This window comes from Hyperolius riggenbachi, chromosome 6 (assembly GCF_040937935.1).
Source record: "Hyperolius riggenbachi isolate aHypRig1 chromosome 6, aHypRig1.pri, whole genome shotgun sequence".
Taxonomy (NCBI): domain Eukaryota; kingdom Metazoa; phylum Chordata; class Amphibia; order Anura; family Hyperoliidae; genus Hyperolius; species Hyperolius riggenbachi.
The window spans coordinates 156,510,675-156,531,250 of record NC_090651.1 but is presented as its reverse complement, the minus strand read 5'-3'; the positions used below and the strand labels follow the sequence as shown (position 1 = coordinate 156,531,250).

The 20,576-nt window shown below is 41.3% G+C and overlaps 1 long non-coding RNA gene across 2 annotated transcripts in view; it reads left to right on the top strand.

Annotated features, from left to right (window-relative positions):
• Positions 1 to 20,576, top strand: part of LOC137522582 (uncharacterized) — an 84,842-nt gene that overhangs the window by 59,544 nt on the left and 4,722 nt on the right. For both annotated transcript variants that reach the window (XR_011022351.1, XR_011022352.1), the window contains exon 2: positions 15,600 to 15,740. This is a non-coding gene — a long non-coding RNA (uncharacterized lncRNA). The remainder of the gene's footprint in view (positions 1 to 15,599; positions 15,741 to 20,576) is intronic.

Sequence of the window (20,576 nt, the reverse complement as noted above, 5' to 3'; positions counted from 1 at the left end):
TGATTTTTTTTCTTATTATTCCTGTTAAAATGCAATTCTTAGCAAAAAGTAGCCCCCAAAGAAAGCCTAATTGGTGGCAAAAAAACCAAGATATAGATTGTTTTGTTGTGATAAGTAGTAATAAAGTTATAGGTAGCAATAAAGTTATAGGTGAGTGAATGGAAGGAGCACTGACAAAATTGCTCTGGTTTTTATGGGAAAACAACCCTTAGAGATGAATTGGTTAATCCTCTGGACTTCTGTTATTCTTTTATTCTGTTTTTTTTTCTCCCGTTCTGCTAAAACCCTTATTGCAGGGTTGTTTGCTCGCATTTCCCCACTGGACTATTGCCATACCTCAGTGAAATCCATAAATATGGAGCAAGGAAAATCTTAGGTTTATAACCCACTAGTGACCAGGCCATTTTTACAATTCGGTACTTCACAAATTTAACAGTTTATTGCACGGTCATACAACTTAGCACCCAAATGAATTTGACCTCTTTTTCTCTTTTTCTTCTCACAATTAGAGCTTTCTTTTGGTGGTATTTGATTGCTGCAGCTACTTTTAGGTTGTTTTTTTATGAATAAAAAAAGAGCTAAATATTTGTTTAAAAAAATGTATCCCCTCCCCAACCTTTGATAAGGATTAGTGATGGGTGAACATCCAGATGTTCAGGTTCGAGAACGTTCGGCCGAACGGTGTCCCGATGTTCGGTACGTTCGTGCCGAACACCGAACATAATGGAAGTCAATGGGGACCCGAACTTTCTTGCTTTGCAAAGCCTCCTTACATGTAACATAGACCAAATTTTCAGGGTATGTGGACAGGGGGGGGGGGGGGGGTATAAGAGGAAACATTTTTTTTTCCGAAAGGACCTTATAGTTTTTGAGAAAAACGATTTTTAAGTTTCAAAGGGAAATTGTCTTTTAAATGCGGAAAATGTCAGTTTTTTTGGCACAAGTAACAACAATCTTGTATTATTTTCAAAGCAAAGCAATGAGTTTTGTCGCCATGCAGTGATTAATAAATAGAAATGGGATATTACGGAAAGTGGCAACGCTAAGCCATCACAGATGTTCATGGTCCTTGGTCGGGGTCGGACTTGGGGAGTGTTGCATAGTCGTTTCCAATCCATGATTGATTCATTTTAATTTGTGTCAGCCGGTCTGCATTTGCTGTGGAGAGGCGGATACGCCGATCTGTAATGATGCCTCCGGCAGCACTGAAACAGCGTTCGGACATAACGCTGGCTGCAGGACAAGCCAGCACCTCTATTTCGTACATTGCCAGTTCGTGCCAGATGTGTAGCTTAGAGACCCAATAATTGAAGGGTGCAGATGAATTGTTCAACACGGCTACACCATCTGACATGTAGTCCTTGACCATCTTCTGCAGGCGATCGGTGTTGGAGGTGGAACTGGGCGATTGCTGTTCTGTGGGCTGCTGCATGGGTGTCAGAAAATTTTGCCACTCCAAGGACACTGCCGATACCATTCCCTTGTGGGCACTAGCTGCAGCTTGCGTTCTTTGTTCCCCTCCTCGTCCTGGGTTTGCGGAAGTCAGTCTGTCGGCGTGGAACTGGCTAGAGGAGGAGGAGGATGTCAATCTCCTCTCTAATGTCTCCACAAGGGCCTGCTGGTATTCTTCAAATGTGACCTGTCTGACACTTTCTCCAATGAGTTTTGGAACATTGTCTTTGTACTGTGGATCCAGAAGGGTATAAACCCAGTAATCCACGTCGTCCAGAATTCGAACAACGCGCGGGTCGCATTCAATGCAGTCTAGCATGAATTGAGCCATGTCTGCCACAGTCCTAACAGAATCCTCATCATGTTCTTCTGAGCTTGACGCACCCTCATCATCATCACCAGCATCACGCCGTCGCCCACCTTCTTCCTCGTCTTCTTCTGCTGTCCATTCCCGCTGAATCGTGGAAGTCCAACGTGCACCGCTCTGTCCCTCGGCAGTGGGGGCATCCAAGTCCTGCTCCAACTCCAGCTGTTCCTCGTCCTCTTCTTCAGCATAGCTGGGAGGACCAGCGTTTCCTGATGCAAATTGTCTGATGTTGGTATCATCATCACGCTGATCGTTGTCCTCTTGAGATTCCCCCACTTGCATCCTGACTGCGGCTTCCTTGATCTGCAACATTGATCTCTTCAGTAAACACAGCAGTGGTATCGTAATGCTGACTGAAGAGTTGTCACCGCTCACAAGCAACGTGGATTGCTCAAAATTTTGGAGGACTTGGCAGAGGTCCAACATGGTGGCCCCATCAGGTCCACAGAAGCTTGGTAGCTGCCCGGATGCGCCTCGGTACTGCGCCGTCATGTACTGGACCACTGCACTCTTCTGCTCGCAAAAGCGTGCTAGCATGTGCAGCGTCGAATTCCAGCGTGTGGGTACGTCACACACCAAGCGATGGTTCGGTAGATTGAACCGCTCCTGCATCTTGGTGAGTCCCTCCGAAGCGGTACTGGACTTTCGGAAATATTTGGCCACTCGTCGCACCTTCAGCAGAAGATCTGCCGGGGGTAAAGTGGTTAAATGTATAATTCATCCTCAAACAAAAGAAAAAATATACAACCCAAAACAAATAGTAGATGCCTTCAGCGACTTCTATGGTTCACTTTATAATTTAAAGACTGACCCCTACACCCTTCAACCCACAGACCATATTATGACCACATTTTTGGATACTCTAAATATACCGCAGATATCGAAGGAACAACTTAAAAGTCTTAATGCGGAAATCTCAGTTGATGAAATTTATTCTAGTATTAAAGATAAGAAATTAAACAAAGCCCCAGGCCCAGATGGGTTTACCAACAATTATTACAAAACTTTCCAAATTTAATTGGCTCCCAGACTATATGAATTATTTTATACCTTCACCCAACAGGGGTTCCTCCCTGAAGAATTTCTGGAGGCTAGAATCTCTATTATACCTAAACCTGGCAAAGACGAAAGCAATACGGCTAATTATAGACCTATATCGCTCTTGAACGGAGATACTAAAATTTTATCCAAGATTGTAGCCTCTAGATTATTAAAAATATTACCTTCCATTATAGGACTTGATCAAGTAGGATTTATGAAGGGGAGGCAGGCAAGTGATGGGACCAGAAGGTTCATTGATCTTCTTAGATATGCCAATGTTCATAAAGTGCCTTCTCTGTATCTATCTCTAGATGCAGAGAAGGCATTTGACAGGGTACATTGGGGTTTTTTGTAGAGATGTAGCGAACGGTTCGCCGGCGAACGGTTCCAGGCGAACTTTGGGGGTTCGAGTTCGCTTGGACCAAGCGAACTTTTGCGGAAGTTCGATTCACCCCATAATGCACTATGAGGGTCAACTTTGACCCTCTGCATCACAGTCAGCAGGCACATTGTAGCCATTCAGGCTACACTAAGCCCTGGAGCCCCACCCCCTCTTATATAAGGCAGGTTTGCTGGCCATTACACTCATTCGTGTGCCTGCTAGAGACAGACTAGGGACAGCTGCTGCAGACTTGTTCTCCTAGGGAGAGATTAGTTAGGCTCTTGGCTTGCTCCTGGCTGATTGTTATTGCTGAAATAGCACCCCTCAACAGCTCTTTTGAGAGCTCTAATATTTTCCTGATGTGTTTTTTTTGTGTGTCTTGCTCACTGAATTATACAGCCCTATCTGTTGCAGCTGGACCTTGGTAATTGTTATTACTGTGCCAGCCAGGCCCTTCCTAACTATGTATACTGGGACACCTACCTATGCCTACCTAACTACTGGGGCACCTACTTACCTATACGGGGACACCTACCTACCTACCTATACTAGGGGACCTACCTATGCCTACCTACCTATACTGGGTCTCCTACCTATGCCTAGCTAACTACTGGGACACCTACCTATGCCTACCTACCTATACTGGGTCTCCTACTTATGCCTAGCTAACTACTGGGACACCTACCTATGCCTACCTACCTATACTGGGTCTCCTACCTATGCCTAGCTAACTACTGGGAAACCTACCTATGCCTACCTACCTATACTGGGTCTCCTACCTATGCCTAGCTAACTACTGGGAAACCTACCTATGCCTACCTACCTATACTGGGTCTCCTACCTATGCCTAGCTAACTACTGGGACACCTACCTATGCCTACCTAACTATACTGGGACTCCTACCTATGCCTACCTACCTATACTGGGACTCCTACCTATGCCTAGCTAACTACTGGGACACCTACCTATGCCTACCTACATACAAGAAGATAATAAGGTCGTTGCTTCATTGTGGACAGACCAAATTTGATCAGCTGGACAGTCACTGTTGTTCTATCATTGAGCTACCACAGCCCGGCGACCATATGGGCTTGAAAAACGCCACGGCCTACACTCTCGCCATGGTGCGCACCAGTCCAGCATGGCCGTCACTACGCAAACAGCTGTTTGCGGTGCGTTACACAGTGAGTTTGGTGCGTCAGTGTGAAGCAGAACTCTAATTACACTCCCTGATTGATGTATACACATGCAAGATGTTTTTAAGCACTTTAGGCCTGCAATTTAGCATTCAATGTCATTTCTGCCCTTAAAACGCTGCTTTGCGTCACATCCAGATTTTTCCCCGGGACTTTGGGCATGTATCCCACTCCGCCATGCCCCCCTCCAGGTGTTAGACCCCTTGAAACATCTTTTCCATCACTTTTGTGGCCAGCATAATTTTTTCTATTTTTCAAAGTTCGCATCCCCATTGAAGTCTATTGCGGTTCTTGAACTTTTCGGCGAACCGAACCTTCCGCGAACTGGGTTCGCGAACCGAAAATCGGAGGTTCGCAACATCTCTAGTTTTTTGTCTCACACAATCAATCACTGTCAAAATTTGGAATAGTGGGCAACATACAAAAAAAAATTATGGCACTGTACACATTCCCCACAGCATCGGTGGTGTCCTCAGGGTTTACTTCTAAGACATTTTCAATAACAAATGGAACTAGACAGGGGTGCCCCCTGTCTCCCCTCATATTCACCCTCACCCCCTGTCTTCCCTCATATTCACCCTCATAATGAAAACACTAGCTATAGCTATTAGAAATAACCCACTCATCAAAGGCATAAATGTGGCAAATCACACTCACAAAATTGGCTTATTCGCTGATGATACTATTTTAGTAGTAACTGACCCAGTAAACACTATGCCTCACCTAATTAAAACTTTAGAAGCGTTCTCTCAAGCCTCTTACTATAAAGTCAACCAATCCAAATCCCTGATTATGGCAGTACACATTACATCCCAAATCACCAACAATTTAAAAGCGAAATACCCTTTCCCTGGCCTGGGCAAATAGCTCACTAAAATATTTAGGCATTACCCTAAAACCCATCATAATCTTTTCAAAGACAATTTTATACCACACCTGCAAAAACTAAAAAACAAATTACAAAATCTCTCAGTGCACAATCTCTCTTGGGTGGGAAGACTAGCAGCGTATAAGATGCAGACACTCCCTAAAATAAATTATTTATTCAGAACAGTCCATATCCCACTTAAACAAACATTTTTTAGAGACCTCAATAAAATTGTGTCCGAATATATTTGGCAAGGGAAACATCATAGAATTAAACTATCTATACTTACCATACCCAAAGCACACGGTGGTATGGGGCTGCCCTGCCTTAAATCCCTATATATAGCCTGCAACTTAGAAGCATCCAAAGCCTGGTGGCAGAGTTCACCGACAAATCCCCTATGGGTACAATTAGAAACACAATTTCTCCAGAAAGATCTTGAAGCCTTCTTACTGGCTAGCTTAATTAAAATCAATATTAAGATTCCCCCTTTCCCTACAATTCAAGCCACCATTATAGCATGGAGACATCTCTATCAACATTTTAACAAAGGAGAAAAGGTAATCCCAAAAATCCCTCTATCAGTGGCCCCCTGCTTAAAGGGGAACTTCAGCCTAAACAAACATACTGTCATCAAGTTACATTAGTTATGTTAATTAGAATAGATAGGTAATATAATCTCTTACCCACCCTTTTTTAAAAGAACAGGCAAATGTTTGTGATTCATGGGGGCTGCCATCTTTGTCATGGGGCAGCCATCTTTTTGGTTGAAAGGAGGTAACAAGGAGCAGGAGACACAGCTCCAACTGTCCTGTGACCTGATAACCCCTCCCAGCTGCACACGCTAGGCTTCAAATGTCAAATTCAAAATGTAAAAAAAAAAAATTGCACCAAAACAGCAGAAAGAGAACATCAGAAATCCCATCATGCTTTGCACAGCATCATGGGAAAAAAGCCCGGGCAGTTTTCTTCTGTGCAGCTAAAAATGAGGCTTGTATAAGAGAAACAAAGTTCTGATGCTGTGAAACTGTTAAAGAAACACCAGGCCTTTTCAGTGCTGCTGAGTCGATTTTTAGTCCGGAGGTTCACTTTAATAGACAATATAAATATCATTAAATGGAAGGCTGCCGGCATAACGCACTTGGACCAACTAATAAATAAAAATAAATTCAAAACCTTCAAATTAAAAAACAATTTAATATTCCCTCATCAGAATTCCACACGTTTCTGCAGCTCCAACACTTCTGGAAAGATATTAAGTCTAACATACCTGCTCTCCCCAAAATTGTCATGCAATATGTCAAAGCCTCTCTCCCTCTATGTAAAGGGATTAAATTATGTTACGAAATTTTGTTAGCAGATAGAAATGAAAATCTTTCTAGTCTTCTCAAAAAGTGGTCTCAAGATCTCCACTCCCCAATTTCCCAATCAGACATCCAAAGAGTCACTAATAACTTAACTCATTACTCTAGATGTGCTACTCACTGGGAAACACTCCAAAAGATTATACTACGATGGTATAATACGCCACTTCTTATATCTAGATTCACGCTGCACACATCTCCTCTATGCTGGAGAGAATTCGGGCTCCCAGGCTCCTTAACCACTTTGTCCTCCTTGACGTGTAAAAACGTCAAGGAGGACAGGCGCGCTCCCGCGCGCTCCTGCGTCCTCCCGCGGCCGATCGCGCGCTTGCACGCGCACTCCTGGCCATGGATTCGGTAGCCATGGAATCAATGTATCGGGCTATGGAGCCCGATCACTGATTCCTCTCCCCTGCTGAAAAAGCGACAGCTTCTCTCGGAAGCTTCGCTTTTTCTGAAGCTATGTCCCTCTAAGCGTACATTGTACGCTTAGAGTGACGTCATGTAAACAAAATCGAGATTGCCATCTTGTGGCCAAAAAGTAAAACTACAAGTAAAAGTTAAAAAACATAACAATACACAAATATTTCCCCAAATAAAACACTTTTATATCCCACCCTCCCAAAAATGCCCACATAAAATGTTTAATAAAAAAAAAGAAACATTACTATTAAAAAAACACATAAATATTTACCTAAGGGTCTAAACTTTTTAAATATTTATGTAAAGATGAAATATTTCTTTCTATTTTTTTTTATAAGCTTGTAAATAGTGATGAATGCAAAACGGAAAAAATGCTCTTTTATTTCCAAATAAAATATTGTCGCGATACATTGTGATAGGGACATAATTTAAATGGTGAAATAACCGTGACAAATGGGAAATTACAATACGTGGGTTTTAATTATGGAGGCATGTATTATTTTAAAACTATAATGGCCGAAAACTGACAAATAATGAATTTTTTCATTTTTTTTCTTATTCTTACTGTTAAAATGCATTTACAGTAAGGTAGCTCTTAGCAAAATGTACCCCCCAAAGAAAGCCTAATTGGTGGCGGAAAAAACAAGATATAGATCAGTTCATTGTGATAAGTAGTGATAAAGTTATAGGCTAATGAATGGGAGGTGAACATTCCTCGGATGCATAAAGTGAAAACGACTGAGAGCTTAAGTGGTTAATACACATCCTGTGGTTTTGTCCACTTATTCAATATGTATGGCAGGATATTAATAAATATATTAATACTAATATACGGGACGAGTTCACACTGACTCCAAGACTAGCTATACTTACTATACATATAGATCTTAACGAAATCCCATATCCTTTGTGCTGCAAGACATTTGATTGTCTCATCATGGAAAACTAAAGACTGCCCAAATACCGCCCAAATCATTGCCTTATATAAAGTCAATATAAACATGGAGATGAAGCTAAGAAGTAAAAATTAAGGGAAAAATAGGCCGGATATTCTATGACTACTATCCTTTATTTAAGTGTTGGCCATATTAATAGAGCAGAATCCTAATAGACTTAACCCCCCTGGCGGTCTATTAAAAACCGCCAGGGGACAGCAGAGCAGTTTGTTTTTTTTTTAAATCATGTAGCGAGCCCTGGGCTTGCTACATGATAGCCGCTGTGCAGCGGCATCCCCCCGCCCTCTTCGATCGCCTCTGGCGATCTCCAATCAGGAAATCCCGTTCAAAGAACGGGATTTCCTGGAGGGCTTCCCCCGTCGACATGGCGATGGGCGGCATGACGTCACCGACGTCATCGACGTCGTGACGTCATTGGGAGTCCTGATCTACCCCTCAGCACTGCCTGGCACTGATTGGCCAGGCAGCGCACGTGGTCTGGGGTGGGGGCCCGGCGAGGCGAGCAGCGGCGAGCAGAGTGCACATGCAACTAGCAAAGTGCTAGCTGCGTGTTGCAAAAAAAAGTATGCAAATCGGCCCAGCAGGGCCTGAGAAATCCTCCTGCGCGGCATAGCCCGTGCTCAGCACGGGCTTACCGCCAGGGAGGTTAACAGTTCAAAATCTAAGTCCCATTATTAAAGACAGATCTCAGAATAAAATAACTAATTTAGAAAGGACAGCCGCAGCTAATAGTTAACCTTTGTTCTTGGTTCTAGGTTCATGTTTTTAGTAGATTAGTAAAGTACATACAGTGGAGGAAATAATTATTTGACCCCTCACTGATTTTGTAAGTTTGTCCAATGACACAGAAATGAAAAGTCTCAGAACAGTATCATTTCAATGGTAGGTTCATTTTAACAGTGGCAGATAGCACATCAAAAGGAAAATCGAAAAAATAACCTTAAATAAAAGATAGCAACTGATTTGCATTTCATTGAGTGAAATAAGTTTTTGAACCCCTAACAACCATTAAGAGTTCTGGCTCCCACAGAGTGGTTAGACACTTCTACTCAATTAGTCACTCTCATTAAGGACACCTGTCTTAACTAGTCACCAGTATAAAAGACACCTGTCCACAGAATCAATCAATCAAGCAGACTCCAAACTCTCCAACATGGGAAAAACCAAAGAGCTGTCCAAGGATGTCAGAGACAAAATTGTAGACCTGCACAAGGCTGGAATGGGCTACAAAACCATTAGCAAGAAGCTGGGAGAGAAGGTGACAACTGTTGGTGCGATTGTTCGAAAATGGAAGGAGCACAAAATGACCATCAATCGACCTCGCTCTGGGGCTCCACGCAAGATCTCACCTCGTGGGGTGTCAATGGTTCTGAGAAAGGTGAAAAAGCATCCTAGAACTACACGGGAGGAGTTAGTGAATGACCTCAAATTAGCAGGGACCACAGTCACCAAGAAAACCATTGGAAACACATTACACCGCAATGGATTAAAATCCTGCAGGGCTCGCAAGGTCCCCCTGCTCAAGAAGGCAAATGTGCAGGCCCGTCTGAAGTTTGCCAATGAACACCTGAATGATTCTGTGAGTGACTGGGAGAAGGTGCTGTGGTCTGATGAGACCAAAATAGAGCTCTTTGGCATTAACTCAACTCGCTGTGTTTGGAGGAAGAAAAATGCTGCCTATGACCCCCAAAACACCGTCCCCACCGTCAAGCATGGGGGTGGAAACATTTTGCTTTGGGGGTGTTTTTCTGCTAAGGGCACAGGACAACTTAATCACATTAACGGGAAAATGGGCGGAGCCATGTATCGTGAAATCCTGAACGACAACCTCCTTCCCTCTGCCAGGAAACTGAAAATGGGTCGTGGATGGGTGTTCCAGCACGACAATGACCCAAAACATACAGCAAAGGCAACAAAGGAGTGGCTCAAGAAGAAGCACATTAAGGTCATGGAGTGGCCTAGTCAGTCTCCGGACCTTAATCCAATAGAAAACCTATGGAGGGAGCTCAAGCTCAGAGTTGCACAGAGACAGCCTCGCAACCTTAGGGATTTAGAGATGATCTGCAAAGAGGAGTGGACCAACATTCCTCCTAAAATGTGTGCAAACTTGGTCATCAATTACAAGAAACGTTTGACCTCTGTGCTTGCAAACAAGGGTTTTTCCACTAAGTATTAAGTCTTTTATTGTTAGAGGGTTCAAAAACTTATTTCACTCAATTAAATGCAAATCAGTTGCTATCTTTTATTTAAGGTTATTTTTTCGATTTTCCTTTTGATGTGCTATCTGCCACTGTTAAAATAAACCTACCATTGAAATGATACTGTTCTGAGACTTTTCATTTCTTTGTCATTGGACAAACTTACAAAATCAGTGAGGGGTCAAATAATTATTTCCTCCACTGTATATATGTACTGCTTCGCCTTACTCATTTCATGCATTAGGGCCGGTTCAGACGGAGGTCTGCCCGGCTTCGCGTTTGATGACGTGCGGCAGCTGCTGCACGGCTGCGCAGTCAGGCTTTCAGTAGCCTTTGCGTCACGTCCGGATGCGGTCGGCGTTTTTGTTCCCCTAGGGGGACACTAGCCATCATGGTTGGCCGCCCCTGGAAGCTACATGTAGCTTCCAGGGCGGCCACGAACACAAGCGAAAATCGGGACCCGAACGCCGCGTTCGTGTAAACGCGCATAAAAGCTCAGTGTAAACGCTCCTATTGACTTGAATGGGAGCGTTTAACGCGACGTTCCGAACGCTTGCGGTAAACGATCCGCAAGTGTCCGTCTGAACCGCCCTAATGTTAGTGAGAACAGCAGTCAAATGTAACACTCTGCCTAGGCTCACAAGGATATGAAAATGAAAGTCATAACAGATTACTAGCTTAGGTAAAATTGATATATTGATTGATTATAAGTGTATTAGATGATGGAGGCGCTCAATTTTGTTCAGTTAATTTTGTTCAGTTATTATGTATCTTTCCATGTTGAATGAATACATTTACTCAGCTGCATTCTGTAAACAATTATCAATAGCAATGCCTTAATCTGTAAACTGTTTCTTTTTGCAATAAAAATTCAATGATTAAAAAAAACAAAAAACTTTCTTCTTGCTTTTATCCCAGGATATATTTTCAAAACTTGCCAATAAAATATCCTCTAGTCCACCAGACAATAAGAACATACTTAAAATAAGTTTTATATTGCTTTTAACCTCCATGGCTTTGTGATTATTTCCATATTTAGGGTCTAAAAGCCATGCAATTTTTTTCACAAGGTTTTAGACCCTAAAAACAAGACAAAAAACATACCAGAGACTGATCTGCAGCAGCTCCTGCATATAACTTACTCAGGCTCGGGATTACTGCACTAAGCTGTGGATTTCTGTCCCCAGCCTGACTCGGGATTACCGGAGTAAATGGTAAAGGAGGTTAAAATACTTTTTAGTTCTTTTTGTAACTGTAAAATAATGAAATCTTATTTTGTACAGAAGAATAAAACTTATCTCCTGGGAGAAAAAACAGTTAATTGAATATTGGCCTAACCTAAAAAAAACAAAAAAAAAAACCTTGATTCTACTCCCCCCTATCTAACTAGCAATTAGATAATGAAAAAGTGCAACTGAAAGATTCTAAGAGGAAAACATGCAATTGTTCATTCTTCAATATAAGGGAAACGATTAGCCTGATCTACATAGCTGTACAACTAATCCCTGTGGGAGATTTCAGTTGATTTAGCAGATTGTTTAATGTGTAATTAATATAAATGTGTATTTTCTGCTACATTTATGCATTCGGTTGTCAAAGAAACCTTTTGAAAAGCAGGTAAACAACCATGCCCATTCCATTCTTTTGAGGCTGTGGTGAAAACAGAATGCTGGGAGGAGGTTAAATAACAGAAGGAAAATATGTTGTGTTTGTACAAACTGTTATAGGAAATGCTAGAGAGAGGTTAAACTGGAAATGTCAGCACAGAACTTCACATCAGAAATAGCAGCGTAAAAAAAATAACAAACATAATGATGACATTGATGACTAAGACGTCTATTTCACTCTAACATTGTACAATTAAAGTGACAACAAATAATACATACAGTGGGATGCGAAAGTTTGGGCAATGCTATTAATCGTCATGATTTTCCTGTATAAATCGTTGGTTGTTACAATAAAACATGTCAGTTAAATATATCTTATAGGAGACACACACAGTGATATTTGAGAAGTGAAATGACGTTTATTGGATTTACAGAAAGTGTGCAATAATTGTTTAAACAAAATTAGGCAGGTGCATAAATTTGGGCACCACAAAAAAGAAATGAAATCAACATTTAGTAGATCCTCCTTTTACAGAAATTACAGCCTCTAAACGCTTCCTGCAGGTTCCAATGAGAGTCTGGATTCTGGTTGAAGGTATTTTGGACCATTCCTCTTTACAAAACATTTCAAGTTTATTCAGGTTTGATGGCTTCCGAGCATGGACAGCTCTCTTTAACTCAAACCACAGAGTTTTTAATTATATTCAGGTCTGTTGACTGAGATGGCCATTCCAGAACGTTGTACTTGTTCCTCTGCATGAATGCCTTAGTGGATTTTCAGCAGAGTTTAGGGTCGTAGTCTTGTTGAAAGATCCATCCCTGGCACAGCTTCAGCTTTGCCACTGATTCCTGAACATTGGTCTCCAGAATCTGCTGATACTGAGTGGAATCCATGCATCCCTCAACTTTGACAAGATTCCCAGTCCCTGCACTGGCCACACAGCCACACAGCATGATGGAGCCACCACCATATTTTGCTGTAGGTAGCAAGTGTTTTTATTGAAATGCTGTTTTGTTTTTCCTCCATGGATAACGCCCCTTGTTATGCCCAAATAACAACATTTTTGTTTCAGCAGTCCACAGCACCTTATTTCAAAATGAAGCTGGCTTGTCCAAATGTGCTTTAGCATACCTCAAGCAGCTCTGTTTGTGCTGTGGGTGGAGAAAAGGCTTCCTCTGCATACAGCATCTCCTTGTGTAAAGTGCACCCAATGGTTGAACGATGCACAGTGACTCCATCTGCAGCAAGATGATGTTGTAGGTCTTTGGTGCTGGTCTGTGGGTTGACTCTGACTGTTCTCACCATTCGTCGCTTCTGTTTACCCAAAATTTTTCTTGGCCTGCCGCTTCAAGCCTTAACTTGAACGGAGTCTGTGGTCTTCCATTTCCTCAATATGTTCCTAACTGTGGAAACAGCTGCAATCTCTGAGACAGCTTTCTGTATCCTTCCCCTAAACCATGACGGTGAACAATCTTTGTATTCAGGTCATTTGAGAGTAGCTTTGAGACCACCATGTTGCTACTCTTCAGAGAAATTTAAAAGAGGAGGGAAACGTACAACGGACCCCCTTAAATACTCTTTCTTATAATTGGATTCACCTGTGTATGTAGGTCAGGGGTCACTGAGCTTACTAAGCCAATATGAGTTCCAATAATTAGTTCTGAAGGTTTTGGAATCAATAAAATGACAACAGTGCCCACATCTATGCACATGCCTGATTTTATTTAAACAATTATTGCGCACCTTCTGTAAATCCAATAAACTTCATTTCACTTGATCTTAGCCAAAAGACCAAGAACCAATAAATAAATATAAACTTTTTTTACTCATTCTAATTGACCAGACATGCTTCACATGTTGGCCCCTGGTCTCTCTCTCTCCCTATTTTTGTTTCTCAGTTGCTCCAGGAAATCTTGGAAGCATGAGGACTTCTTCCACAACAACTTAATTATATTTAAAACCTAAGAAAGGCTTTCCCGTTAAGGTGGAGAGCAACATTTAGCGGCCCAGTGAGCAGGTACAGAAGACATGGTACCAAGTGGCCAGGTTGTTCCCCTCCACTCTAATGCCCCCCACCCCCCCTTCTTGTAACAGCACTGGCAGCTCTAGTTTCTTTAGGCGAAAGCAGCTAGGAGGACAGTTTAGACACTTTGGCAGTAGAGTATTGTATGCTGATACTGTGAGGTGAGGATAGGTAAAGAGGTGGCTGTTGGTGACAATCCCCGGCATGGGAAAAGTAAACAGGCAGAAGGCGGTGCTGGATGTGGTACTCTGGAGAATAATGGGTGCCAGCGGGGAAGGAATTTGCTTGCAAGAAGCTTGCTATTGTGAGGGTTTATTGTGGATCGAGTACAGCGTAATCAACAAGTATCTGTTCAGGAAGTTGAGAGCTCAGAGGGGCAGAATAGCTGCAGGTGAACCCTTCTACCAAGAAATTGAGTGATTGTTTCCAGAGAATAACTCAGAATCACTCGTCAGCTGGGCAGCTGGGCACAGCACAGGAGGACAGCACTGTAGCATCAGCACTTGCCAACATCTCTCAATATAAAACTATTTCTAACACAATGGGCCTGATTCACAAAGCGGTGCTAACAGTTAGCACGCTAGTGAAAAGCCCTTTATCACGCCTAAACTCTGTTTAGGCATGATAAGTTTAGGTGTGATAAGTTTAGGTGTGATAAGTTTAGGCATGATAAGTTTAGGTGTGATAAGTTTTTAGGCGTGATAAGTTTAAGCACCAACTGGGTTAGCACCGCAGTGCACAGCTGATCAAAAGTTTTGCGCTAGCAAAGTCTGGTGCACTTTGCATAGAGTTTAATGGCGCTGCTTTGCGTGCGGGACTTTGCGCGCGTGATCTAAACTTATCTAAACTTATCATGCCTAAACTTATCATGCCTAAACTTATCATGCCTAAACTGAGTTTAGGCATGATAAAAATGGTTATCACGCCTAAAGTCTTTAACTGGGTTATCACCGCTTTGTGAATCGAGCCCAATATTTCTAAAGTAGCATCCAGAGACAGATTAAATACTGTGTATACTCAAAACTAACAAATCACCAACAGGCAGCCAACACCAAAAAAAAAAAAAAAAAAAAAAGAGAATAACCAGTGGTGTAACTAAGGAGCTTGGGGCCCCAGAGCAAGTTTTAAATTGGGCCCCAAGCACCCTAATGATATGGAGCCCATAGACAGCTGCAGTGTCAGAGAAGTGTAGTGAAGTAAAGTGAAGAAAATAGCTTGTTGTGGATTACCACTATGCAATTCATGTATAGGTGCTAATTATCAGCATAGCGCCAAATAAAAGCTTACAAGATGGTTGAAGGAGGGTCCCTTCTGGGCCGTTCTGGCCCAAGGGCCCCTTTGCGGTCACAGCATCTGCATCCCCTATTGCTACACCACTGGGAATAACGTGAAAGAAGGTACTTCAGAGATGTGCTGTGGTCTATTGCAGACGCACTTTAGAGTGGCTGTGCGCCATTATTGAATAAATGGCAATGCAATCTGCTGTCCAGAAATATTGTACAACAAAATTGACATGTTAGAAATGTATTAATGTGAACTCATCTACAGAAAAATGAATGCTGGTTTCAGTTAATACATTTTTGTCCACTGCCTGCTCCATCAAAAATTCATAGCAGCGGTCCTAAAGTGAATCAAGCCTTACGGTCACTTCTGTCCCAGGGAGGACTGATGCTTTTCTTGTACAAAGAAATAAGTGATACGAAATTAATTAACTGTTACAGGTGGCAGATTGACGTGGCTGTGGACAGCATGCTTCAAGAAATGGCAGATGCTACCCATTCTCTGCATACTACTGGCATCACCAACTGGAGGGCAACTCTCATGTAGACCAAAACCACACAGCAAAATTGCTACGATAACAGGTAACAGTAGAAACAAGGTGTTGGAAGCTTGTTTATTACTTCAATATAAAGACGTTTCACATTCATTTGAAGTTTAATTACAGCAAAGGTTTCAGGTGACTTAGGAGGAGGCTTTGGTGTGAAAGTGTCATAGAATGAAACCACATTGACAGAAAGTCCATATGTGGAAACTACTGTAATTGTGTGGCTATTATTTATTATCTGCTATGATCACATATCTCCCTTTTAATATAAATAAAACTAGGTGTGCATTTTCAAGCGTTCATGTAATTAAGTCAATATTTCTCTGATCCTCCTGGAAGGGACGGTTGGATGTATAAAAATTGATACTCGTAGTTCCTTTTCGTAGATGTATGAAAGAAATTGGTTTTCTGTAGCAATATTATGCCAGGTCTATTTCCTGTGTAGGTCACAAAAGCTTTTATTCTTTTAGAAAAGGTATTTTTATCACTTAACGTCAGACAAGTAGCCATGGTTATTCAATGAATATTAACTTTACATGCAGACTTGAGAACATTTCAACCTTGAGTATCACAGTATATTTTCTTACATGAGAACGCACAACTAAATCTATGAGAGGCATGAATAGTCTGATAACAATAGGTCTAGACCAAAAGGTTACAGCAATAAAATGCAGCCTATATTGTGAGGAAACCTAACAAGCATATTGACAGTGCACTTGCTGAACATTGTGCTTTAGAGACCTTCTAAATGTATGATAAGTAAATATTCTAGACAGTTTGCCCATAATCAATTTACCTTTTTTCCTATGTTTTCCTGTAGGAGATCATTTTTTCATCTTCTGTTTAGAATAATTTTTCAGCACTCTGTAATTAAAAGAGTATCAAAAAGATGGCAAAGACAAAATGATTCTGAGTATTTCCTTACCACCAGGTTCAACAAAGTGGTTGAAATGTATGCTGGCCACACACCTGCAAATTGAATGCAATTTTTAAATTATTTTTATCAGAAAATAATAATTTAAAGTGATCATTTAAAAGTTTTAAAATGATCTATTTGATGCAACTGAATCACACTTGATCAACACCAATCATATTTAGTCAATAATTTCAACTTATCAGTTTGATATTACAGTGTGCATAGTTCCTTTGTGCAATAGTTTTATAAGATGGAACATATCATCAAATCATTACAAATGAGGCATTTAACAAGACTGAACATTCCACATAAATAATAAGTAATGACTCATTAAACATTCATAAACTCCCAAACTCTTTATACTGTATTGCTGAGTTCAAAATATGGCATCCATGCTTATTATTTTAGGATGGTTCGGTGGTGGCTTATGATACTCTTTGTTGAAAATGAGCTGTAGATGAGCAATATTTTGCTTTTAAAGGACAACTGTAGCGAGAGGGATATGGTGGCTGCCATATTTATTTCATTTAAAACAATATACCAGTTTCCCGGCAGTCCTGCTGATCTATTTGGCTGCAGTAGTGTCTGAATAACACCAGAAGCAAACATGTAGCTAATCTTGTCAGTTCTGACAATAATGTCCGAAACATCGGATCTGCATGCTTGTTCAGGGTCTATGGCTGAAAGTATTAGAGGCAGAGGATCTGCAGGGCAACCAGGCAACTGGTATTGCTTAAATGGCATCCTCGATATCTCTCTCACTTCAGTTGTCCTATAAGTATGTTATAGCTAATGCATCAATTTACAGACTACAGTATATTTTCCTTTGCTTCAACACATCTTACTAGGTGCTGACTGCTGTCTTCAAAGTCAAGGAATTCCCTCTGAGGCTCAATTCACATTAGGTCCTCTTTTCCCGATTATTACTGCCCTGGATGTCAGTTGACTAATGGGCAAACAAAAGGGCCATGTTTTACTGTAAGCCCATTCACATACACTATTGTAAGTACACAAAAGTACACCATTATAAATATACTAAAGTATTAAGACAACCCCCAAATAATTGAATTCAGGTGTTCCAATCACTTACACAGCCACAAAAATATATATTTTTAACAATAAAATGTTATTGATTACAAACAAAGGATAATACACGCATTTGCATTATACGAGCATATACAGTGCTGCCCATAATTATTCATACCCTTGGCAAATTTTGACTTAAAGTTACTTTTAATCAACCAGCAAGTAATTTTTTGATGAGAAATGGCATAGGTGTCTCCCAAACGATAATAAGACGATGTACACAAGGCATTATTGTGGAAAAAAACAAAACATTTCTCAGCTTTTATTTACATTTGAGCAAAAAGTGTCCAGTTCAAAACTATTCATACCCTTCAAAAACTGTCAAAGTCTGTGGGAAAATTTAAAGTTCTATACCATTTCAAATAGTCCAAGCAGTTCTAAAGCATTCTAATTTCCCTGATTAATTGGGAACAGCTGTTTTAATCAACTCAAAAGGGAAAAACAGCAGCTCTCTACAGTTGGTTTGTGGACAGTCATGGCTAAGACAAAGGAACTCAGTGAGGACCTGCGGCTGCGCATTGTGGCTGCTCACTGCTCACAAGTCAGGAAAGGACTACAAGGCCATTTCAAAATATTTTCAAGTTCCAGTGGCTACAGTGCAACATATTCTTACAAAATACAAGCTCTTCTGCACAGTGGAAAATCTCAGAGGACGTGGTCGGAAGACAAAAGTGACACCTGTGCTGGCCAGGAGGATAGTGAGAGAGGTGAAAAAGAATCCAAGGATCACCACCAAAGCCATCCTGGTGAATATGGGCTATGCTGGTGGCAATGTCTTAAAGCAGACAATCCAACAGACACTGCACACTGCTGGGTTTCACGGATGCAGACCAAGGAGGACACTACTTCTCCGGGTATGATACTCAACAGCTTGCTTGGCCTTTGCAAATGCTCATCTGGACAAAGAAGAAGACTTCTGGTCTGCTGTGTAATGGTCAGAGGAAACAAAAATTGAATTGTTTGGTCACAATGGTGTTTCCTTAATTTGGCGTAAAAAAGGAGACGCCTTCAACCCAAAGAACACCATCCCCACTGTCAAACATGGTAATGGGAACCTAATGCTTTGGGGTTCAGCGAATGGACCAGGGAATCTAATCACATTAAATGGCTCCATGAAAAAAGAGCAATACATGAGGATTCTCAATGACAATATCAGGCAGTCTGCAGAGAAATTTGGCCTTGGACACCAGTGGACATTTCAGCATGACAATGACCCAAAACACACAGCAAAAGTGGTGAAGAAATGGTTAGCAGACACAACATTAACATTTTGGAGTGGCCCAGCCAGAGTCCTGACTTGAAACCTACTGAGAATCTCTGGAGGGAGCTACAGATCAGGGTGATGGCAAGAAGATCCTCCAACCTGAAAGATTTGGAGCTCAGTGCTAAAGATAAATTGGCAAAAATGCCTGTGGAGACATGCAAAAAGCTGGTCTACAGTTATAGGAAACATTTGATTGTTGTAACAACAGCCAATAAAGGCTTTTCTATTGATTATTGAGAAGGGTATGAATAATTCTGGACTGGACACTTTTTGCTCAAATGTAAATAAAGGCTGAGAAATGTTTTTTTTCCCACAATAATGCCTCTTGTACATTGTCTTATTATCTTTTGGGAGACACCTATGTTTTTTTCCCATCAAAAATTACTTGCTGGTTGAATAAAAGTAACTTTAAGTCAAAATTTGCCAGGGGTATGAATAATTATGGGCAGCACTGTACATGCAAACCATTATACATGGTTTAGGCTGAAGTACAACATGGTAGGCAGGATATAGTAAAGAGAATTGAGTATATAAAAATGAAGTAGCTGATCCCCAAAATTATAACAAAATATAGTCCAAGCAGCACATTCTGAGAACTGGAGGCCAACATTTGTATAAATTGTTCAAACCAGCACATGTTAACTTAGAGCCAAACCGTTGGCTCGAGCACGGAAAAGAGAAGAGAAAAGAAGAAGGATCTAAAGGAGGAAGATGCAGAAAGAGAAGCAGGAAAGAGAGAGGGTGAAACAGAAAATGATGAGAGAAAAGAAGAAGAACAAGAAAGGAGAAGAGGGAATGGATGTGGGGGGGGGGGGGGGAGGGTGATGTGTGCACCCACGTGACACCACAATGGTACATGGGTGCACAATGTCAAACTAGAAACAATGTCAAACCTCACAAAGTCAATTAAACCAATAGTTCAGGGACATGGATCTTAATCAATTGATCTCAGATTTTATTAAGTTTAGTAGAGCAGTTTCTGGTCACATTCGAGATCTTATACATTGGAATGGCATTATAGACAGCCTATATCCAAATCTTACTAGAAGAAGCCTGAGGACAATTCTCGTGGAGAGCAATCACCGTCTTTGCATAATGGCATAGAACATTGACTAGTGTTTTCTGACATCTCCAGAGATGCTCCAAATCTATCAGTCCACAGAACACTACTCTAGGAGATAGTGGACTTGGGAAGATAGTGGGCCAATTGGATAGATTCATCGACTTCATCCCAATAGGGAGATAAAACAAGACAAATCCAAAACATGTGGTCAAAAGTACCAGGAGGTGCAAAACCAGAGGCACATCTGGTACAATCCGGAGATAACCCAGGAGTAATCTTGTGCAAATGCAGCAGGGTATGACCACAAATATTTAACATCAAACACTTATTCATGCAGAAGAGTTCTAGAATTTTTTTTTAAATAATAGTTAATTCTCAGGAGCTCAGTGAATTCAATCATGTTAGCATGATATGAATCCACCTGTGCAATAAGTCCATCTATAACATGTCCTTGCTATTTAATATTCCACAGTGAACTGAAAATGTGCCCATACATCTAGCGATGATGGGCATAATCGACCAAGAGACAGATCTCTCTCTGATC